At 38.5% G+C, this 25584-nt stretch overlaps 1 long non-coding RNA gene across 4 annotated transcripts in view; it reads left to right on the forward strand.

Moving 5' to 3' along the window:
* The window catches only part of LOC137250025 (uncharacterized), a 30009-nt gene extending 6675 nt beyond the window's left edge, over window positions 1–23334 (forward strand). The window contains exons 4-5 of one of the 4 annotated variants that reach the window (XR_010952705.1): window positions 3952–4376; window positions 4468–6316. This is a non-coding gene — a long non-coding RNA (uncharacterized lncRNA). Of the gene's footprint in view, window positions 1–2430; window positions 2612–3951; window positions 6317–22377 lie in introns of those variants that run through there. The other 3 variants (XR_010952702.1, XR_010952704.1, XR_010952703.1) reach the window with 3 other exon arrangements.
* The last annotated feature ends 2250 nt before the right edge of the window (window positions 23335–25584 follow it).

A 25584-nucleotide genomic window follows, 5' to 3' on the forward strand; every position in this document is an offset into this window, starting at 1 on the left:
ATACAAATGCATTTATCTGGTAGTTTCGCGAACCTAAGCACACTTTTTGTCAAAATAAATAATGACCTATCATGTGTGCAATACTGGGCCAATAGTAATGGTCTTTGGCCTTAATGCTAATAAATCGCTTGTATAACCTATTTCTAAGAAAAAGGTCGTCGATGTACTAACTCCTACTATATGCATTGGTAATACTGCTCTACAAACTGTTCCTAAAATCACGAATCTGGGTTTCGTAATTAACTCAAACCTAACTTGTGTTGATCATATCAATTCTGTTGTTGGTAAAGTGTATGGTACATTGCGCAATCTGCACCGTTTACGCCTCCTCAAATTAGAAGAAAGCTTATATTGCCAATAATAACCTACTCTGAGCTAGTTTACAACAAATTAGACTCGTGCTCTGCACATCAAATTGAGATTGCCTTTAATCAGGTAACTCGCTAGGTATTTGGATTACGCAGGTTCGATTATATTTCTGCGTTCATATGATCAACTTGGGGACAACCAAGCTTTTATTTTCCTGTCCAGCACGGAACTGGTGCTCGGCACTGCTGCTAAGGAAGGATAGGCTTAGTCTTATCAATTCGTTCCCGGGTTTCTCGGGGAAAGCAGTTTTAGCAGTACTTTGCCCTTTTCAAATTGAACATCCATTCAAGAATTTCGCATAATAGATTAAATAGTCATCTGTATTTATTTGTTTTTGTAGCGCGTCTAATTTACTTCGTAACATCAATCAATTGTCCCATATTATAATTTTATGTTCTCTATGAATGCAACAGCAAATTATCTTTGGGTACCCCTGCCACCGGAAGATGCATAGGCATGGTGGATGTTCACTTGAAGTTACTTTACCAGGTCCTTATTCTAGTTATCTGAAATTTCTCTTGTGCCTTTGGCCTCTCAGAAAAGAGCTAATTGTGGAGCCCTATTTATAGAACACTTTCCGGCTTATATTAAAAACTCTTAATCTATTCTTACGTTGGTGTTGACTTTGATAATTTTGTTCCAAATGGTTCTGTGTGTTTCTCTGGAAGTCCATTCGAATTCTCTACGGTTACTGAATGTGAGGTAGTAAGCAGTATTCTTAAAATAAAGTCCAACGCAATTGGAATTGATGGTGTTCGAATTAAATTTATAAAAATTATTTTACCATTTGTGTTGGGTACCCTTACACACATTCTTAACCACTGCATTACGACATCTTGCTTTCCTGAGTGGTGGAAGTGTGCCATAGTTAAGCCTGTTCCTTAAAAACGGTCTGCGAGCTCAGTCACTGATTATCGACCCATAAGCATTCTGCCAGTATTATCTAAAGTTTTTGACAGGCTGCTAGCAGATCAAACCAACTCACATATTTTGAGGCATAATCTACTTTCGCCGTACCAGTCGGGTTTTAGAGCTAATCACAGCTGCGCAACTGCATTACTAAAAGTAATCGATGATATCCGAATACCCTTCGATAATAACCAGTTCAACCTGCTCTGCTTACTAGACTTTTCAAAAGCTTTCGACTGTGTCGACCACGAGTTGCTCTGTTATAAACTACAGCTATACTTCGGATTTACTAAAAGCGCCTTGATGCTAATGGAAAGTTATTTAACTGGAAGAGTTCAATTTGTCAACACAGGAAGTGAAGCGTAGGGTAGGAAAAACTTAATCCAAGGTATTTCGCAGGGCTCCATCCTTGGGCCCTTATTATTTAGTATTTTTATAAACGAAATTTTTTCAGTGTGTAAGCACATGAGCATGCATGCGTATGCAGATGATATACAAATGCATTTATCTGGTAGTTTCGCGAACCTAAGCACACTTTTTGTCAAAATAAATAATGACCTATCATGTGTGCAATACTGGGCCAATAGTAATGGTCTTTGGCCTTAATGCTAATAAATCGCTTGTATAACCTATTTCTAAGAAAAAGGTCGTCGATGTACTAACTCCTACTATATGCATTGGTAATACTGCTCTACAAACTGTTCCTAAAATCACGAATCTGGGTTTCGTAATTAACTCAAACCTAACTTGTGTTGATCATATCAATTCTGTTGTTGGTAAAGTGTATGGTACATTGCGCAATCTGCACCGTTTACGCCTCCTCAAATTAGAAGAAAGCTTATATTGCCAATAATAACCTACTCTGAGCTAGTTTACAACAAATTAGACTCGTGCTCTGCACATCAAATTGAGATTGCCTTTAATCAGGTAACTCGCTAGGTATTTGGATTACGCAGGTTCGATTATATTTCTGCGTGGCGGTTTCAACTCTTAGGATGTGACACATTCGCCTATCAGAAGGCAAGAAGTGTAATTTTTTTGTTCAGGTTGATTTCTACTAAATCCCCACCGTACTTATATGAAAAACTCACATTTGCTAGATCTCTCATATAGTATAGTTGTACTCAGCTTTAATTTTGTTGTCTCTACAAGGCTGTTTTTCGTCAACACCATTCGTATATGGAACTCAATCCCAGCTGCAATAAGGAACAATGTAAACCGAAGCAATTATAAGCGCTGTTTAGGCCACAGGCCTAAATATATCCTCCTCCTAAAGAGGCTCGATCTCTTTTTATCCAGCAGCCAACGAAGGTACACGTTATCCCACGTTCAAGTAAGTGTAAATTTAATACAAATATATTTAATATTTTAACTTTCCACAACATTTGTTAAAATCTTCCTTAACACTTGTTGTATTTATATACATTCAATAAAAACACACTTGTAATTCCTTTTTTATTAACACGAAACCTTTTGGTTTGGTGTTCTTATTTTCTTCCTTTTTTTCGCCTTAATCATTCCTTAACAAATACGTGGGTGCGCGCCGCTGCCACCACGCATTCGTTCATGGTCCTCCGACATGTGTGGCGTGTAGCAGCGCATGTTGTTGTTGTTGTAGCGATAAGGTTGCTCCCCGAAAGCTTTGGGGAGTGTTATCGATGTGATGGTCCTTTGCCGGATAAAGATCCGGTACGCTCCGGTAACACAGCATCATTAAAGTGCTAGCCCGACCATCTTGGGAACGATTTATGTGGCCACGTTAAACCTTCAGGCCATCCCTCCCTCCCCAACCCCAAGTTCCTTGAGGAGCTTGGGGTCGCCAGAGCCTCGTCTGTTGGTGAAACAGGATTCGCCGCGGATAGGTGAGGTTGACAATTGGGTTTGGAGAAGCTATATATTGCGCTGGCAACCTGAAGGGTTGCGCTACACAGCCCCTTGAATCTGGTATTTTAGTCGCCTCTTACGACAGGCATACCTACCGCGGGTATATTCTGACCCCCTAACCCGCTGGGGATGTAGCAGCGCATAAGGCAACGCAGTGCATTGACAGTCAGTCAAGTTGAGTGTAGAGATTGTGACGAGCAGATGTCGCTTTTCCATTTCCTGAATGAAAAAAAAATGTCATTCATATAAAACACGCGGTGAGTATAGATACTAAACTGCGTAATTTGACCTTTTATTAACTAATTTTGTATTTTTATGTTCAGGTAAGAAAACCTGTTTCCATGGTTTTAAATAAAGCTGGGAAGCGAAATTTTACGCGATAAACAAGATGCGTCCTTCTAATGACAGGCGCGAGTTCCCAAGACGTATTTGAAGCGTTTAGCAGCCCCATTGAGGGCATACTTAAGACGATCCTCAAGAAAATCATTAAGGGCAATGACTCGCGCAATTTATGGGGGCCACTTGATGGTCAAGGAGCAAATACGCCTCCCAATTTGTCTAAAATCCATGCCTTTGGGGCGGCTAAACGCTTCAAATACGTCTTGGGACCTCGCGCCTGTCATTAGAAGGACGCATCTTGTTTATCGCGTAATATTTCGCTTCCCAGCTTCCCATGGAAAGAAAACCTGAACATAAAAATACAAAATTAGTTAATAAAAGGTCAGATTACGCAGTTTAGTATCTATACTCACCGCATGTTTTATATGAATGACATTTTTTTTCATTCAGGAAATGGAAAAGCGACATCTGCTCGTCAAAATCTCTACACTCAACTTGACTGACTGTGAATGCACTGCGTTACCTACCTTATGCCTTTTGCGATGATACACGCCACACATGTCGCGTATTACAGATCTCGATCAACCATTCATTTAGTCGAGATTTAGAATACTTAATTCAACGAATCTCAACATTATCGACAATACACGTCAAAAATATTGTTGAATGGTGGAAGTGCAACTCTTTAATACCCTTCCAGCCAAGTTTCGAACCGTTCCGTGTGGTGGCAGGTCACTTGTTGTGAAAACAAAGTTCACCACAAATCAAATATAAATGTTTAGGACTACTTCGGCGACATCTACCGACATATATCAGATCATAAAATGTACTAATGGCGCTAAAGCGCCAGCCACATCGCATGGATGCGTGCATAAGTATGTACTTATGGCCTTCAATTTTTTATTTCAATTAAATTTTATTTCAATAAAATGTTTTTTTTTTCTCTTTTGCGAAAATATATTACAGATAATTTTTTTTGGTTTACGCCACCCAAACAACATTCCGCCAACCTCAATTTGGGCATGATCAATGACACCAATATTCTTTATTTATTTTATTCCGTTACCAAACCTTATTGGCCAAGTCAGAGGTAGGCGCAAAGCGTTTCGACGTCGCGTGCCAGCTCTGCGGCAGGGACCATAATCTCCGAATCTGTGCCGAATACAGAAAAAAATCCCCGGAGGAGAGGTTGCGGGCCGTGCTGCTGCACAAATACTGTCCGAATTGTCTGTCGCCCTTTCACCGCGTGGACAAGTGCAATAGAAAATATCGCTGCAAACGGTGCCAGCAAAAGCACCACACCACGCTCCATCTAGATGAGCGTCTATCTGAACGCGATGATGCAGCAACCATTGTCGACGACAACCCGTCCGATGACACGTTGTCAATCCACCTAATGGGGCCGACAAAGTCCTGGGCTCAGTAGGTGGAGGAAGAGGAAATGGAGGAAGAGAGAGCAACAACAGGAATGAGACCGTCAACGAGGAGGAACGGGATGCGCAGTTTCCGGCCGCTGTTGCAGCACGAACGAACGGCGGAAAAAACAAGGAAACCTCGAAAGGAAGGCGACAATTGGCGGCACCGCGACATCGGAATCCAACGAGGCCCCACCAAGCCATCCAAACGCGAGAGACAGCAGCGGCGAAATAAATCGGCGCAATAACCTCTTGAAGCTCAAAGTACAAGGACACTATCGCGTGGTACACCGGAAGGCTTCCGAACCGGCCGACTGCTCCAAGCTACTCCAGCACCCATCATGCGGCCTTTCGTGCCCATTGCGCCGACGGCCATAGTGCGCATCGAATCGCGTTGGAATTTACATCTGGTTCGTGCTATCATCGATCCCCGCGCCACCAGCACAATCGTCGATGCAGAGCTGGTACGTGATCTCCAATTGGAGTGCCAGGGACCAGGGCAATGCACCCTTATTCTGCGCGGCAAGTTCGGGTCATCGACGCACGTCACCACTCAAGCCGCAGTGGTCAAAGGCCACTATCGCTTGAGTCCGACGTCTAATGTGGACCCGAAGATTGCCGCGCCTTTTGAATTCATGCAGCTTGCGGATCCTCAGTTCTACCGCTCATCGCCAGTTCGGCTTACACTCGGCGCTGATCTATACGCCGAAGTGATGGTGAGCGGAACGCCAGCAACAGTTGGCGGTCTCCTGACCCAACCGACCGTATTCGGGCTGGTAGTCTCTGGAGCCTGCCAAAAATAGGAGCGTTTCATAAAAACTAAGTAATTACTGCACGGAATCAGAAACCACGTACGTATATTTAATAACTTCTTTTCTTTTTTCTTCACAGGACAACGAGACGCGAAGTCCACCGTGCGACGTGCAGTGCTTGCAGTCCGCATCTGCACATCGACATAATGCCTTACTGGACGTGCGATGACGTGGCATTCCTTTTTTTCATTTTTTTCTTTGTTGTTACGGCAAGGGGCCGGTAGGTTTAGGCCACAGGCCTAAATATATCAATTACATTTATTCACGAAACTTTTCTTGTGTTCTTGTTTTCTTCCTTTTTGCCTACATCTATATTTTTTACAATTACGTGGGTGCGCGCTGCTGCCACCACACTTTTGTACAATCGCATTCTTTTCAATTATTTCTCTACACATTAATCTTAATCTGACCATTTTGTTTTTTTTTTTTCTTTTTTGCTCAATTTTTTCCAAAGTCGTTTACTTTGAGTATAGTTTTAAGTAACTGTCCTTAAGATGTCCACTATATCTACATATATTTTATATCACTACTACTGTACTTAGTATAGCATCATTAGCTTAGTTTAACTTTAGTAATACTGTGTATCCCTTTTTTATCCCAAAATTTCATTCAATCTTGTTAAATATATATCTAAACACTGTTTGTTGTACTATAAAAGATATATTATCTTACTGTACTAATGTAATTTCTAATAATTGAATGAATGAATGAAATGAAAATGTTTGTGATTTTTTGCGTTTTCTTAATTTTTATAAAATTTGCACGATTTTTAGGTTAAGGCACCAATAACTGATGCCACTTTTGATATGAATAAATACAAATATGGTTATGATTATGGCGTTATGACTATGTCAACTTTAAGTCGGGCTTAACAAAAATTGCAAATGCTATTTATTTTAACCCTGATATGAAAAGTGAAGTGAATACTATGTCTCCACATCCCAAAATCAAGTTTATTTCGGAAGATTTTTAATTTCAGCCGAAATTAGCCAATTTCGTTATGTAAAAACTGTCAACGATATTAAAAATTCTTCTTAGTTTCATTGAAATTGGACCCAAATTATGTGCAATTTGCTGAGCGACTCTGTGGTCGATTACAATTTGCACAAAATAATCGATGGTCTGCCCGCAATAGCTGTCAAATTTCTAAAACATATTTATGTTGAACATTTTAATCTGTTGTGGGAAAATAATAAAATAAACTACAATGGAAAACTACAAATAAAGCGGAAATACAAAAAAAGGAATTTGTGGAATCAGCAAGGCCGAACAATTATTAATTGAGATGTGGGAAACAAAAACGTAAGTGCATCCGAAATTCAAATTAAAATGCATAACTTGGCCTCGAAATATAGTTAAATATAAGTAAACGACTGAAGGTCCTTGAACAATAAAAAATTGAAAGGCCAACTTGCCCTGCAATGAAACACAGAAAAGTTAGATTTACAGTAATTTATTGAAATAGAACAAGCGGGTTAGTAGTCCACGATGCAACTGCCACTTTGATGCGCGTTGCTTCCTTATATAGACTTGTTGCTCTGCTGCCTTGGGGTGCGCAGTATTTGGTACGCTGGCTTAGGCCCTAGCGTCTCACGGTTGACATGCACTCACAATCGTGTGAAACATAATTTGCTGACGCTACTGTCTGGTCCTATTGTTGTACTAATCATGAACTTGGTTTCCCACAGGTGTATATGTTGAAATATCATTGGCCTTCAATTAGGGTGTTGGGTTGCAAAATGGTATGACTGCAATTATGCTGATACAGCGGCACGCGTACAGGTAGAGTGTGGGAATGGAATGAGTTGGGTGCCGCGGCGTGTTAACGCCTCCCCATTTAAATATCTGCGCCCCTCAGATTAGATGGCGAAGGGGGTTTATCGATCCTTGGACTGAGTCGGTTCTCGATTTTTATTTCGGGTAAGTGGATCCTTGCTGTGAGTTTCCTCCAGATAAACCAAATTAGTATCATAAGTAGTAGTAGTCCTGATCCCTCGGATAGCATGAACAAATTCGTCTCAGACTTAAGGAGTTTCAATATTTTCAAGTTGTCTATTGCCATTCCATGTACCAGATCGAGGTTTAAAGCCATTGTGTGGTTCGTGACACTAGTTAGGATTGGTGGGAGCACCTGAACTCCTGAGTTTGTAATGCTTGAATATGTCTGGTTGTTGATCACTACCGTATCATTTTCTACCTGTAGAATATAGGATCCGTTAAGATTAGCAGTGGTTTTACCTGAACTTATGGTGCCAACGAAATTGTCCAGGAAAATTTTAACCTCTTTGATTATTTCGATGGTGGATGCGTTGCTTGTTAAGTAAGGGCAAATTGTTTCTCCGCCCTTGAGGAGGCGGGCCAAACAAACGGCCTCCGGTAATAATTCCAAGGATCTTCTTTCGCATATCAAGCAATCTCCCTTTATGCCATACGTCTCCCGTTTGATTATAAGAATAGTTTTGTAGGCCAATTCTATCCGGTGGCCCCTCCGAATATTAGCTCGTGTGATAAGATGGTTGAATCTTTCTTCTGTGACTTTAAGCAGATCTAAAACATACAGCAATAGCGTGTTGTTAGTGTAGGTCGAGGGTTTACTATACACGATGGCTTCGATGGCATTACTCTATGGAAGGATGTCGATCTCGCCAACAAGCTGGTTAACTTCTTCCTTGCTTAAAAGATTACTGTTGACGATGCCAGCCTTGGCCATTGGCAGGCGCGTATCAGCTCGTTTATATCTTCCTTCAGGAGGGTTATTTTACTTTGAACATCTTGTTCGAGCCTTTCCCTGGTTCTCCGCTCAACGACGTCATTTGTGATCGTCACAATGGTGTTTAGCTTCTGCAATAATTCGTAGTTTTCTTGAAGATTGCGCTATTACCTTGTATTGTCTGTTATTATTTTGATTAAGGGAGTTCTCGTTGCTGAGGACCTTATCCCAGTCGGTGGCATCTGGTGATCCAGCTACCCATTTCCAGGCAGACCCTATCCACTTAATGGATCGCTTCGATCTCGCAAGGTTGTGCCCTCTTAGCTCGTTTAAATGCATGCGAATTCTATTTAGTTGGAACAGTAGTACCTCCGTTGTTGTTGTTGTTTCATTGAGATTGATTAATAAACGCTCCAGTTGAGCCATTGCCAAGTCGTAGCGCTCCAGATCTATTATGTGAATGAGCTTAAAGTGTCCATCGATAATCCAACCGTATCCATATCGTATAGAAGCCAATGGTGGGTCTATTTTAAATATCTCATAAGAGTGCGTGGTTGCGCAGAGGCAGATGCTATGAATTATAGTAATGTTAGTAAAAATTGTATCATCTTAGTGTCTATTTTGCTAAGATAGTCTATGAAATTTCAAACAGTCGTTCATTCATACAATAAATTTTTTAAGAATATTCTAAGAACTTATCCTAATTCGAGTTGCATAGTGGAAGGTGAATTAGTAAAAGTTGGTGAAGTCTATTATGTTAAGATGGTTTTTCTATTTCCATTAGTTGGGAACCCTTTAGTGAAGTAGTTGGTTATATTAGTTGCAAGTTTCTAATTCGACTAGTGTTATTGGTTATGGAAAAATTTAGAATTGTTAATTTGTTAGTAAATTTCATGCAAAAGAATTTTTTTCTTTTTTTGAGAGAGAATCTCCATTCCCCCTTTTTTATTATAACTTTTCTTTATTTTTTTCTTTTTATTTATTTTTTTTTATTTTGGCGTTTCTTTTACGCATGTTTGCCTCCTTTTTCGCAGCTTATACTTGCACTTATTTTGCAATTTATATTTTGTGACGCATTTTTTTTCATTTGCATTGGAATATAGGTGTTAACTTGACTATGGAAGGTCCGCGTTGATCCCTTTATTCGTAAGCGTTTATAATTGCAAACGACCTACTCATGGCACGGATGACTTCACGCAAGTAAGCAGAAGATCATTTTGGGGAACTGAACCCCTCCGAATCAGTTATCCCACACCAGTGAGAAAAAGGGAAACGAACCACTATAACTTCAACGGCTACAGGCGCATTAACGCTCGCATCCGGACCTCCGGATTCTAATGATCTTAAGCTTCTCATTAACCTCTTGACCAATGTTATCTTACACGTTCTTTACATCCACTTTGTGGAATTTTTTCCCTTTTCCGTGGTAATGGTAACATTTCTGTTTTCGGCAACGGCTTCTTTTTTATAGATTGCCTTTTGTTTCCCTTTTATTTGTTTGTTGGCGATGAATAATTCATCACCACTATTAAAGTTCCGAGGGGGCGAGCGAGTTATATTTTTCCTTGCATTTCTACTCTCTTGTTCGTGGAATAAGAGAGCCTTGATATTTGCGTGCGTTTGGTCCCTAAAGTCTCTTAGGCCTTGATAGTTTATTCTAGCCGTTCTGTTAAAGAATACATCCACCGGTTTTCTTTTTGTTATAGAGTGGATAGTATTGTTGTATCTATCTACAACAATCGCCACCCTCTCCTTGGGAGTCATTCTGGGAAGATCCTTTGAAAAGCATCGATAAATTTCTATCAAGGTTGAATGTAGCCTTTCCACCTGGCCATTGGTCTCGCTCCGTTGTGAAGGCGTCTGGTAGATTTCAATCCCGAGAGACCTAATGTAATTGAGAACGAGTGGTGTTAGGAATCCCCTCTCGTTGTCGATGACCAAGGTTTTTGGCACGGAAAAATAATGTAAAACATCGGTAAGTTTCTTTAGGATATAAATGGACGACTTATTCTTGATAGGGAACAGTTTGGCAAATTTCGAAAATTTGTCAATACAACTAAGGGACTTTTGTTTTTCGATTTAAAAAATATCCATGTGGATGATCTCACATGGGTGGCCGGGAATCGGTGTCGGTTGGAGATGAGGCTTAGCCGGGTGCCTATCATATTTGTTAAGCTTGCAGACTTCGCACTGCTTAACGTAATCCCTAATTTGTTTTGACATACCTGGTAAGTAGTATTTTTCTAAAACCTGTTCCCGATTTTCTTTCGGGTTCCTTTGTGCTCTGCGATGCTCTTCCTGAATTATATTGAAAATTCAGTCAGGGATAGTTACATCTTCCACTAGGCGCTGAGTTATCTTGATTTTGTACCTGTGGAAATTATCCGTATGCACGTTTTGCAACTGTTGGATGAATTCCTCAGGGATTTTTATGCCATTTATGACATTAGGGTTAAGGCATTCCTTAAGAATTGGAATGAGGTTCGATCTATCGATGTTTGGTAGGGAATTAAATATCTGCGGTAACCGTGATGCGGTTGCTCATGGCATCGAGATTCTTGACCTACCTCAAATATTAACTGATTCCTAAAGACGTTTATGGGTACCTCTACATGCGGTACCAGATCGGAATTATCTTGTTCAGCGGAGTGCATCCTTGCTTCCGATGCAGCATCTTCATCATTGTTTCCAATTTCGCTTCCTGACGGTTGAGCCACCACAGAATCCGTTAAAGCGTTTACTTCGGTCTTCGGAAGTGAAAGAGCATCGGCAACCACATTAGCCTTCCCTGGCTTATAAATTATTTCGTAATTATACTCCTCGATTCGTGCCTTCCACCTTTTTAATTTCGCATTATAATTACGGCAGCTTAAGGAGAAGGTTAAAGGTTGATGATCGGTATATATCCTTATCTTTTTGGCACCGTACAAATACGATCGCAAATTGTCTTATGCCCATACAATAGCCAACATCTCCTTTTCTTTGGTGGCGGAGTTTTCTTTAGTCTGGTTTAGGGAACGAGAAATATATGCAATTGGTTTATCCATACCTATATCCCCTTGTGATAGAACTGCACCAATTGCGTAGTTCGATGCGTCAGTTGTTAGGTAAAAAGGCTTGCCGAAATCAGGAAATGACAGAACATCGGCGGAGGTCAGCACACGCTTCAGGTCAGTAAAAGCTTGCAAAGCAGCGCTTTCAAGTTGTATTGCTACCTTCCTCAATGCACTGGCCTTAATTATTATTATTATTATTATTATATTTCTTTATTACGGTCTTTAAGACCTAGTTGATGTTAATTAAACATTTGTTTCATTAAATATTAAGTGTTTTACAATATAAAAATAATTTTACTTCAAGCTTATTAATATTTTCACAATCTTTTATCTCAGTAGGTAGTTCATTGTACATTTTGTACCCAGTGTATTCTAAAGTCTTCTTTGCGAACTATGTTCTTACTCTAGGAAGTCTTATATTATTGCAGTATCTAGTTCTATAGCTATGGATCTCGAGATTATATAATATTTTAATGCTCAGGTAACTCGGTAGCATTCCTAATCTTACATGATGTATAAATTTCAAAATGAAGTAACTTGTTGACTGTTTTATACTAAGCCAGTTTAACCGATTCAGCATTATAGTTTTTGATGTTCTTGGGGGACATTTTAATATAAATCGCATTGCCTTGTTTTGTTGTATTTGTAGTCTTTTAATTTGCATATCCCTCACTATCAGCAGAATTGTAGGACAGTATATAAAGTGCGGCTCAATAATTGAACGATACACCATTATTTTATGATGTTGACTAATATGTTTGCATGTTCTGTACATGAATCCTATTTTCTGCGCAATTTTCCTTTCAAGATAATTTATATGTTCTCCAAAATTCAGGTTTTCATAAATTAAAACTCCTAAGTACTTCATTTCATTTACTCTTTGAATTAAATTGTTTTTTATCTTCAGGGTTATATTGTTTAAATCGTTATTACGTATGATGTTCTGGTTTTTGCAAAATACCATGAACTTAGTCTTATCTATATTTAACTTAAATTTTTTAAGGCACAACCAGTTGTATAGAGAGTCAAGATCTTCTTGTGCTTTCTGCATTGCACAGTCGGAATATTTCTCACTGATGATGAGCAGTGCATCATCCGCAAAAAGACGTATATTGCAATATTTTAAGCATTTTTTTATATCATTTAGTACAATGTAAATAGTATCGGTGCAAGTACTGAACCTTGTGGCAATCCGATATCTACATCCACAACCGATGAGACTGCGTTTCCAATTACCGTCCTTTGCTTTCTGTCACTGAGATAACTTCGGAACCATTCCAAAGTCTGTCCTCTGACACCAGTTTTGAACAAAACATTCAACAATTCCCGTCTATCAACTGTTTCAAAGGCCCGTTTCAAGTCTAAGAAGACAGACACCACTACTTTTTTATCTGATATATCTTCTTTCCATTCTGCAATAACCATGTTGAGTGCTGTTTCACAAGAATGGCTCTTCCTGAATCCAGACTCTTCTGGTATAATAACTTTGTGCTTTTCTAGGTATGCCACCAATTGATTATTCACCACCATTTCAATAATTTTCTCATCTGAGGGTAACGTATTGATTGGCCGTAGCTCCTCCGGTTTCACTGTATTTCTTACTTTTTCCACAGGTACTATTGTTGAAACTTTCCAGCAGTTTGGAACAATGCCATTATTTAGGGACTCATTTATTATGTCTTTGTAAAAGTTACCAATGTACATCATGGAATCCTTGAAAACACGCTCAGATAAAAGCTTTTCTCCGCCATATTTATTTTTGAAAGCTTTTGTGATATTCATTATATCATCTAACACAATGTCAGTGAAAAGAAATGGTTCTATTGCGATCGAACGATCAACGTTTAGTTCGGATGCAGTAGGCATTTCTTCAATACTATCACTAATTTCTACTATGCTCTGTACAAAAAATTGTTTAGGGCATTAGCTATATGATACTCATTATCGAGGCATTCGCCATGTATTACTATCTTAGTGATATGTTTTTTGTTATCTGTAAGCTCTGCGAGGTCTTTCAGACACTTCCACATCCGCTTCATGTTTCCGTTATTGCTGCGAACTCTGCCTTCCATATACATCTTCTTCTTATACATAATCGTACTTTTGTATATTTTCTTTAATACATTGTATTCATCCCAGTATCCTGTTTCTGTGGCAATATTATATAGCTCAAGTTTTCTTTTATGGAGAGCTATAAGCTCACGGTCATACCACTTATTTCTCAGTTGTATTTTTGTTCTCTTCACATATGTCAGTGCTTGCATTACTTCAGTCAGAATATTATTCAGTGCTGTAGTTTTATTTTCTACTCCCGCATTACGCATAAAGCTAAAATCACATGTTCTTAGCTTATTTAAAAGGTTTTCGGAACTATAGTATTCCCATGAGGTAAAAGTATAGTAACTTCTCATTTTGCAAAACTTTGTTGTTGGCACTTTGAAATTAATTGTTTCATGATCCGAAATTCTATATTCAACTATATTTTCCGACCTAACTTGATCATTATTACTAAAGAGCAAGTCAATTTTGGTAGAAGAGTTCTCTGTTATTCTCGTATTGAAATTAATTCTTTGAATCATTGCCCTTTGTGCGAATAAACTTAATAGGTGTTTCGAGTATGTTGACGATATATTCATATTGATGTTAAAATCTCCAATTATGATATTATTGTCTGATTCCTTGAGGTTTTCAGTCAAGATTTCATCTAAAAACGTAATAAAGTCGGCGTCACTGCTACTCGGTGAGAGATAAAGTACACCAATTTGCCATTTTAACGCACATTTTTTGATTTTTATAATAATGCACCATATATTCATGTTAATGGCTATATTGCAGACTATACTAAACTCTAAATTTTCATGAACATACATCAAAACACCACCCGTATGTCTACTATGGAAATCGCAACGAATACATTTGTATGTCGGAATATTTAATTCGGTATCCATTATAAGATCAGTTGTGCATGTTTCTGCGCATAGTATAATGTTTGGTTTTCTTATTTCGACAAGCCTCTCCAGTTCAGTTTTGTTTGCTGTTATACTGCAAATATTGAGATATATACATTCTAAGCTACGCACCCCACTACTTCGATTTTTGTACTTTTTATGCTTTGGTTGCTAATAAACAATCTTTTTTTCCTTGCGGATAATTTTTGCTGATATACAGGGCATGCTCTATCCATAGTATCGTGGTTATCATCAAGCCCAAGATTCAGTTCCTTATTTGCCCTCATACAGTTGATACATTTCCTAACTGGTTCCTTATCGCATTGGGTATGTTTGTGTTCACCAAGACATTTTGTGCACACTTCCCTTTCTTTACAGTCACTGGCCTTATGATGAAAGCCTTTGCATTTAAAACAACAAAGTACTTGGACTACATCATACACTCTGCACCGTTCCCAACCTACATTTATCCTTTCTACAGCTAATATATTCGTGAAAGCTTCTACGTCCACTTCCAGTACTGCGTTGTAATACACATTCGAACCCTTTTTCTTTTCATACAGTTTTATAATTTTAATTTGTGCATTCTGCCCACGCGTTAGGTTTGTTAATGGCTTAGCTATTTTGGCATAGTCCCGAATGAAATTCCGATAGTAGGAGGTCATTCCCAAAAAAGTTTCTAGATCCTTCAAATTGCATGGTGGCAAAATTGAGTTCATGGCCTCCACCTTTTTTAGATCGGGACGAACTCCTTCGGGAGTGATGATGCACCCTAAAAATTCAACCTCAGTATGCAGGAAATTTGTTTTTTTTTAAATTCACTTTAAGATTGGATCGTAGCAATTGAGAAAATACCATTTCGACATTCTTCAAATGATCATCAACATCTTTACCAAACACAATAACATCGTCTATGTAAACATAGCAGATTTTGCCGATATATTGTTTCAATACGTCGTCGATCATGCGTTGAAAAATGGCCGGTGCATTTTTAAGGCCGAAAGGTAATCTCAAAAACTCATACTTTCCGTTCATCGTTGAGAAAGCAGTTTTTGGTATGTCGGATTCCTTCATAGAGATTTGATGGAACCCAGAAGTCAAATCAATAGTTGCGAAGTAGCGAGAGTTGCCAAGACTACACAAGGTGGCGTTTATATCCGGAATATACAATAAGCTAGTGCTGGAATCTGCCAAAATAAATTCGGCCTTTCAATCTATTCAAAGCAAACTTGCTGATAAAGATAAAATGATTGTTGCCCTCGCCTCTGAAGTAAAATGTCTTCGTAAATCTTTCAATGTTGCCTTTGACAGTTTCAAGCTAAGAGTTAGCAGCGAAGCTAATTACTCTTCGATGCCAGTTAATACATTATCAACGTGTGCTACCTCTGTTCCATCTTTCGTTGGCACACTCTCCTACGCTCATACTCTATTACCAAATAAGAGTGTCAATTCTAATATCATTCCCACAACAACAATGGCTTGCCCAATGCATTCAATAGCTACGTGCACTGTGACGTCGGCAATAACTGATGTTATCTCAGTTTTTGACCTCCCATCTGATTCTTCGGCTGACGCTAATGCTTGTGCGTCGATTGGTAAAGCTGATGCTTGCGCTACTATTACAACTACGGCTGCAGTGACTGCGGCGCCAGTATCCGAAGCTTCTGCTTCTCCTTCGCCAATTGTTAACACTAGTATCAGAACTCTACTTTCATGCTCTAAACTGATAAAGAAAGACGTCTCAACTCAATCCCTGTATAGGATTAATTTTAAATTAGGAGTTCCTGAGTCCTCTTATGAAAAATTATTATGCTCGGATATCTGGCCAACAAATGTTACCGTAAAGCCTTTTCAGATTTTTCGGAAGGGTCGACGAAAGCTATTACGAGCGTAGCAAGTAGTAACCGATTACACATAAACAATAATAGTGAGCTGAAAATCAATTGCAAGCGTCTTTAGTCCCACTTTCAAATGGTGACTCTTTACTGGATCAGCTTTGTGTACGTGTTAGCGGTTCCACACCGCAAGGCTCTTTATATATTCTCGTATCGTACGTGCCACCGGGCAGCTCTTTTGAGTTACACAAGGCACACGCAGACAACATTGCATCATTAGCTCTCAAAAACGTTAAAGAGCACCATCTCTGCATGCTTGGCGATTTTAATCTCTCTAACATTAATTGGGCAACCAGCATTTCTAATAAATACGGTCTCACGCCCAATAATGTCATCTCAAATCTGGAGTTGTATTTTATCGATAATGTACTTAGTCTTAACTTAATTCAAATTAATAAGTATTTTAATACTCTAAATAGATTATTGGATCTCATATTCATAAGTGACAATTTTTGTTGTGAAGTTAGTGAGTGCTTGAATCCAGTTACTTCTAAGGACAATCATCATCTACCACTTGTCGTTGAGTTTAGTTTTTATCATTTTCTTCCGGTTACTACTGACAGTAAATTAATATTTAATTATTCTTTGTGTGACTTTGCAAGTCTCAATGATTTTTTACTTGAAATAAATTGGGAGGAGCTACTTGGTGGACTTGATACTTCTGTTAGCTTTTCCACTTTTAAGTCTATTTTATTCACCCAATGTTTGGATAGAATCCCCCTGCGGGTAAAAAGAGCGTACAAATTACCTTGGTACACTAAGGAATTAAAAAAAATGAAGAATCTTAAAAACAAATTCTTAAAAAATTTTCAAAAGAATAAGAATAACATGTTTTTCAGTAAATATAAGTCGTACTTAAAGGATTTTAATATTTTGAATAAAACTCTTTATTCTGAGTATATGCGCAATATCGAGGGTAACATCAAATCGAATCCAAAATGTTTTTGGAAATATCTTAAGGACAAAAAGTGTTCCGCTAGTGTGCCTACCGGAGTTTTCCTGGATGATAGCTCGGCGAAAACTCCAAATGAGGCTGCTAACTTATTTATTGATTTTTTTAAGTCCTGTGGATGATAGTTATCAACCGCTCGATTTTTCGAATAGTCTGAACTCTGCCTTAAATTTCGGAGCTCTACATCTTTCTTCTGATGATATTAGTGAAGCTATTAATAATCTTAAGTTTTCTTCTCAAACAGATTTAGACGGATTTTCTCCCAACTTATTGAAAAACTGTCCGGCCCTGGTTTATCCTCTCCAACTTATTTTCAACAAATCACTCTCCTCTGGGAATTTTATTGATGATTGGAAGGTTACGTCTATTACGCCTATCTTCAAGAGTGGCAACAAAAATGATGTGCGTAACTACAGACCCATATCCAAACTGACCATTGTTTCCAAAATTTTTGAGCATGCAGTCTATGCTAAGTTTAGCTTTGCGGTTAAGTCCCTTATTTCTCCTTATCAGCATGGTTTCGTTGCGGAGAGGTCGACGATTTCTAACCTTGCTGTTTTCAGTGAGTATTGCATGGAGTCTTTTTCAGCTGGTTCGCAGGTAGATTGTATCTATACTGACTTTTCGAAAGCCTTTGATAGGGTTTCCTATAGAGTACTAATTAATAAACCAGGATGCCTTGGGTTTCATTCTTCCTTTCTGTTATGGTTAAGTTCATATTTATCCAGCAGGCGGAGTGTTGTTACTGTTGATGGGGAGTCTTCTATTCCCTTTATTGCCTCTTCTGGGGTACCACAGGGGAGTATACTAGGTCCATTATTATTTAATATTTTTGTTCATGACATTAGCAATAGCTTTACATTTGCTAAATGTCTCCTTTACGCTGATGACCTAAAATTGTTTTCAATTATTAAGTCGCCTGATGGTATATTGAAATTGCAAAATGACATTACCAAGCTACATCTGTGGTGTCTCAGGTCTCATCTGTCCTTAAATGCATCTAAATGCTTACACGTGACCTATTCTAAGTCATCCAATATACTTAGCTCAAAATATAGTATTTCTAATTGTGAACTTCAATGTCTTAGTGAGATTAAGGACCTTGGGGTTATATTTGATAGCAAGTTTTCCTTCAATAATCATATTAGCCACGTTACCTCTAAATCTTACTCAATGCTGGGTTTTGTTAGGCGCAATTCCGCGAAGTTCTGTGACCCTTATACTTTTAAAGCTCTCTATACTTCTTTTGTAATGTCTCATTTAGAATATGCTGTCTGGAGACCTAGTACTATGACAGCTATAAATAGACTAGAGAGAATACAAAAACGCTTTCTTAAGTATGCTCTTTGGACGTTAAATTTGGAGAAGCCCATACCATCTTATACTGCTCGTCTTACTCTGCTAAGTCTCAAATCCTTGGAGAGTCGAAGATCTATACTCTCCTTGTCCTTTATTTTCAAAAATGTCAAGGGCCTAATTGACTGTCCATACTTATTAGAAAGGATTCGGTTTAATGTCCCTCAACGGTTTCTTCGTAATATGTCTCCTTTCTATGGGGTTAATACGAGAACGCTATATGCTAGTAATGCTTCCGTAAATCGTGCTTTAAGGGAGTTTAATTCACTAAGTGATGCTATCACTTTGGATTTTTCGATGCCAATTAATGCTTTTCTCGTGATGCTTAACTCAGCCCTATAAGTGGTTTGATTTATACACAAAATTAGTATGTAACCTATAAATTAGTTAAGTACATAGTCTGTAAGGATTGTATTCCAAAGACTCATAATTAAATAAAGAAATAGGGTAGGTGTCAGGGATCGTTACAGCTTTAAGCCTTTTGTAATCTATCACCTTTCGGTACTGTTTCTCCCCATTGGGCTTAGGTTTCTTAGGAACCACCCAAATAGGAGAGTTATATGGGCTATTGGATGGTCGGATAACTCCTTCTTCTAACAACTCGTATACTTGTCGGTCGACCTCTTCCCTCATATAAGAAGGATTGGGATAGCTTTTGCTATAAATGGGTGCGGGGGATGTTGTCTTAATTTCAGCTCGTACGCAAGTGTCTACTAATTCCGTCCCATTAAGGGGTAAGAAAAGATCGCTAAATTTATCAACAAGGTTACACAATTTTCCTTCTGTCTCAGGAGGGAGATCTTTAGACAACGTATAATTCACTTGTGTAGATGTGCGAGCTTTCAATGGAATTTCGTATTTGTTTACTTTCAGGATGTTCGATTTCCTATCAAATATAGCGCCTATATCCCTAAGTGTGTCGTCTCCTATGATCCCGTCAAATGACGTCAATCCTGGGAGCACAAGGAATATTGTCTCAGAGTCATTACTTATGTCTTTAAATAGTTTTAATTAAATTTTTTCTTTTATGAGAATATTTCCGTCAGCTGATTTTACGGAGAAAGGGGTTTCGACCGGATTACCTTGCTTTACGACCGTTCGGCTGATGAAATTTTTATTGGCACCGGTGTCGATGAGAAAATCTAGGATGCGACCGTCAGGGAGTACGTACTCTATGTAAGGTACGCTAGATGGCCGTCGGATAAAAAATTCTCCTCCTGTGCATCTTGTGCCTTCTGTAGGTAGTTATTCTCTTCGTGGTTGGTGCTTTCTGTTTCTATGTTGAACAGCCTTTGCTGTTTCCGCGGAAGATTGTCTGACTTTTCACCTCGTTTAAAAGGATTCGGTCTAGTGATATAATTTACCTTACGGGACTGGGTAGATTCGTCTACGTTCATTTTCTCGATGGGTGGCTGAGAGGTTGTTGGAGGATCTCGTTTTGGTACGGTGTATCGACCTCGTTTTTCAAAGGGATATCGACGCCCCTGGGGACGGTATGTCGTCCTAGGTGGTAGCGGAGGTGCCTTGTTGCGCTCTAGGCCATGTATGCGTTCTGGCATGGTGTTCATTGGCGCGATGATGCGATTATTGAATCGCGTAGTATGCACCGTGTAATTTCTTAAGTGTGTATTTTGTAATTCGAGGCACCTTGAATATGCCTCGGGTAGAGTTTTTGGACGCTGAACCAGGAGCATCTTCGAGATATCGCCAATCAATCCGCGGATGAACACATCAGTCGCGCGGTTCCTGTACGTGTCTATAATTACTCGCACTGTCTCCGGAGAATATTTCTCAGTTTTAAGTTTATTAATTATTAGGGCAAATTGGTGATTCACGGCTCCGAAGAAGTCATCAAGCCGTGAATCCTTTTGAGAGATTTGTTGGAGTAGGTACTCCACGGTGCAGATGTCACATTTGTCCGCATAATGGAGTGATAGACATTCTTTCATGGCTGCCCAGTCAGTGTCAAAAATACTATAGGAAACGAGGGCAGTATCGGCGGGCCGTCGTATCTTTTGGCGAACGTGTTGGAAAATTGCCCGATAGATGGGCTTATTCTTCACTTTTACGGAGTCCGGAAGCCTCGAGATATCCTTTAATTCTGCCTCAGTTGCTGGAGCTCGGGGTTGAACTGGAGCTTCTACCGTTTCTCGCACCGGGGTAGCGGCTTCTATAGAAGCTATTCTGCTTTGGAGTGTGTCCAAGCACGATACACGCCTCTCCAGACCATTTATTTGGTCCATAAGTGCATTCACGGCACCTGTCAAATTTGTAACTGTAACCTGGAGTGAATCCATCCTGGAAGACAAAAGAGAAGAAATATGGAAACAACAAGAAGTATTACTCACGTAACCAGGATTAGCATTTAATTGTTCACTCTAATTTAAAGCCTTTATTTAGCTAATATTTTTCTTTCACTTAATGGCTTTTAATTCCTTTTTTTAAATATAGCTTTAATTTAGCTTCACTTCACTTCAGTACTGGTCCCTGCTCGGGCGCCAGTAAAGGACTGAAGGTCCTTGAACAATAAAAAAATTAAAAGGCCAACTTGCCCCGCAAGTAAAAAAAAATTAGGTTTACAGTAATTTATTGAAATAGAACAAGCGGGTTAGTAGTCCACGATGCAACTGCCACTTTGATGCGCGTTGCTTCCTTTCACAATCGTGTGAAACATAATTTGCTGACGCTACTGTCTGGCCCTGTTGGTATGATTCTTGTTGATGTGCAAGTATTTCACAATCGTCTGAAACATAATTTGCTGACGCTACTGTCTGGCCCTATTGCTATGGTTCTTATTGCATAACATTAGTACGTGGTACTAATCATGAACTTGGTTTCCCACAGGTGTATATGGTGAAATATCATTGGCCTTGAATTATGGTGTTGGGTTACAAAATGGTATGACTGCAATTATGCTGATACAGCGGCACGCGTACAGGTAGAGTGTGGGAATGGAATGTGTTGGGTGCCGCAGCGTGTTACTTATATATATATATATATAACCATTATTTTAGCACAAACGATACGCTATTATTTTTGTAGAAGAGAAAAGGACAAGATTGGTCCTTCCGGAGGCTCGCCATCGGATTGGTACCTATACGGTCAAATGAATTCCCTTTTGGGATCATTTAAAATCAACAACGTAGAGAAGATGATGGAAGATAGCATTATGGGTAAATAGCTAATTTCACTTGTTTTACGAATACATGCATGTATATGTGATCATAGTGAGCAACGGGTGGTATTCTATGACAGGGGCTGGCCGCCCATATACGTCCAAAAATATCGAGAGAGGTGTCAAAAGACGCATTTTGACCGCATTATCCGAAGGCGGAAGGAAGGGGCTAACTTCATTGTTGAATCAGACAATCAAATCACTACACAATTGTTAGAACAACGTCCAGACAGCGAGTGTCAATTATTACAGTTTCCACACAAATTCTGTTTTTTACAATATTTATCTCAGTTATATTTATCTTTAATTAATATCGTTTTATTTATACTAAATACTAGTAAGATTTTGACAAAAGAATACTTTGGGTATTGCTGTATATTGTTATTAGATAGTATTTTTTTATTTGTAATTGGGTAATTTAAGGCCATTACATTTCTCGCTTAAATTAGTTTTTAATAAATACGTAAGTTTATATATAAAAAACTACTTAATTTATTATAAATATTTAGACTTTAATAACTGAAATGTTACCAGCTATAAAAATACATTTCTTGCAGATAATCGATCTTCGAAAGCTGAATCATCAATTGTTTTATCGGTAATTCACAATGACCACTCTTCACCGTCTGATGTGGCTATATCCATAGCATCACCTGTGTCCTCGCCGTCGCAAAAATCTTGCAAAGACGATTTTTATACTTAGGCGTTCTCCCCAGTTTCCAAAGCAACCACATCTCGCACGGCTGCAAAACAAATTAACATAGAGAAAGAAATGTTAAAACATATGATAAATGTAGAAAATAAATTAAAAGATATTACTGTCCAAATTCAAACTACTGGCATTAGGATTGCGGAAATGGTAGAAATAGAAAAAAAAAAAAACGAAAGAAATATTGAACAAATACGTTAACGATATGTCTGGAATTAAAATAGCTTTGGTTGACTTTTTGAACAGACATAAATAATACCATGTGATATTTTGTTCGATTTTGACTTATAATAATAGAAATGTCGTAACTTAAAAATCTTGTAAAAAGAACTTAACTGAGCAGATGTGTTAAAAAGGTCGTATTCCGAATTCTCGTTGACAAGGTCGTAACTCAGCAAACCACTTAAAAAGGTTGTAACTGAAAAAATAACATTTGTGACAGGATAGATATTAACTTTTAAATCCTATTTAGAACTTATATCGATAAACTATATCATGAAAATGAATCTTTAATTCCTTTCTATGAATTAAAGCTTCATATCTCTCCTGTCAAAAATGTTTTTTTCAGTTACAACCTTTGTAAGTAGATGGCAAAAATTCCGATACACGACGTGTTTAACACATCCGCTCAGTTACGTCCTTTTTAAAACATTTTTAAGTTACGACTTTTCTATTAGGATAGGTCGATTTTCTGAGTGTGCATATATTGTAACTTGAACGATCTGAGTGAATTTTGTCTCCGTTTTCTCATTCTTAGTGTAAGACTTTGCTTTGTTTAACTACAAAAAAGTAAAAATAAATGCGTTTCTTACATAAATATGAAGACAAGGCTTTGCGAGTTTTTTCTTCTTCTGTATTATGGTCGTAAATGGTCTTCAGGATACTGACGATGTCTTTCAACTTCCTGTAAAGCGGAAATCCATTTTTCAATTATATGATCATTTTGCTCATTTAAAAAAATTATGAAGAGCAGCACAACATTTTATTATTATGGCAGCATTATTCCTCTGGTTATCAATGCCTTTTCCAATTCTCCGAAAACGTGCCTTGAATTGGCAAAACGCATTTTCCGCCACCCTTTTTGACTTTGATAACGAATAATTAAATTGTTTTTGTTGCGAGGTCTGATAAACACTAAATGGATATTGTAGCGTATTGGAGAGTCTGAAAGCCGAGTCACCGATTATTAAAACAGGGATATTTACGTTACAAATTATTTTTGACATGTCTTTAAGATGACTGTCAAGTAGTTGTTGTTTGAGTCGAGATTTTTCGTAGATCAATGAGCCATTACACCAACAGGGGGCTCCGACATTAATGTAAATATAGCGACATCTGAAAAGTAGTTATTAAATATATCTACAGCTGTGAACACGAAAATAGCAGCGGATGTTCAACGTTCTTTTAGTATATTAATTTTGTTCGCATAACGGTACCCCGTAACGACATAAACTAATCGAGATAGATATAGACTTCTATATATCAAAATGGCGGCCACTGTGGTGTGATGGAAGCGTGCTCTGCCTACCACATCGTATGCCCTGGGTTCACACCCCAGGCAAAGCAACATCAAAATTTTAGAAATAAGATTTTTCAATTAGAAGAAAATTTTTCTAAGCGGGGTCGCGCCTCGGCAGTGTCTGGCAAGCGCTCCGATTGTATTTCTGCCATGAAAAGCTCTCAGTGAAAACTCATCATCCTTGCAGATGCCGTTCGGAGTCGGCATAAAACATGTAGGTCCCGTCCGGCCAATTTGTAGGGAAAAATCAAGAGGAGCACGACGCAAATTGGAAGAGAGGCTCGGCCTTAGATCTCTTCGGAGGTAATCGCGCCTTACATTTATTTTTTTTTTATTTAAGTCAAACTATAACCACGCCCACTTTTTCGATATCGAAAATTAAAAAAAACAGAAAAAGTGCGACAATTCATTACCAAAGACGGATAAAGCGATGAGATTTGGTAGGAGGGTTGACTCTATGAAAATTAGTAAAATTTTGGACAATGGGCGTGGCACCGCCCAGGTAATTTAAAGGTTTTGCAAGCTGTAATTTGGCATCTGAATATGTAATGTTCGGTTACACCCGAACTTAGCTTCCTTACTTGTTTTGTTTTATTTATTTTCGTTAATTTTATAAATTCTAAAACCTAGTTTACTTGTTTTTGGTTATACAATTCATTGAAGTTGTTGTTTTTAAAATTAACAAAAATAAATTACAGAAGAAATACCTGATAAAATACGTTAATAAAGTTCCCTGCTATTTACGTGTTCGCTACTGTATAAGTATTTATATTGATATATACGAATTTTGAAAGATTTTTTCTACTTGCAAAGCTGTTGCAAAAAATGTTGCAGAAATGCACAGCTCACCTTGCATCCACTAAAGCCAGTAGCACTTTTGAATACCATCCTTTATAGTTGTAGTAGTCGGACGCATCTTTACTAGATGGCTGTATTTCGATATGGCATCCATCTATAATAATAGTACTTTGAATAAAATAAAAGTTCCATTAAGTAGGTTAGGATTATCTTACCGATGGCTCCCATACGTTGTGGAAAACCAAGTGCTTCAAAACCCCGTAACATATTCATTAACTTTTTCCTCCGCGAGAGGAGAATTTTTCAAAGAAATTGGCCTCAAGCACTCCCAAATTTCATGTCAAAAATCGATACAAATTTTCCCACAGTCGATTTGCCGACTCCGAACATGTTTACGATGCTTCTGTTGTTGTTGTTGTTGTGGCAGTGCTTCGCCCCACCTAACAGCCGCAACCGATCACAAATTGTCATCAATATCCTCTAACGGGAGTCGAAGGAAATTTGCTGTTTCAACAGGGGTGGACCATAATGAAAGGGGTGTTAGAGGCGTTGGTTCCAAATTACAATTAAAGAGATGGTTGGTGTCACGTGGGGACACATTGCAAGCGGGGCATACATTTTGTATGTCGGGATTGATTCTGGATAGGTAAGAGTTTAACCTGTTACAGTATCCAGAACGAAGTTGAGCAAGTGTGACACGCGTTTCCCTGGGGAGTATGCGTTCCTCCTCCACAAGTT

The sequence above is a fragment of the Eurosta solidaginis genome, chromosome 4 (genome assembly GCF_040869045.1).
Source record: "Eurosta solidaginis isolate ZX-2024a chromosome 4, ASM4086904v1, whole genome shotgun sequence".
In the NCBI taxonomy this organism is placed as follows: domain Eukaryota; kingdom Metazoa; phylum Arthropoda; class Insecta; order Diptera; family Tephritidae; genus Eurosta; species Eurosta solidaginis.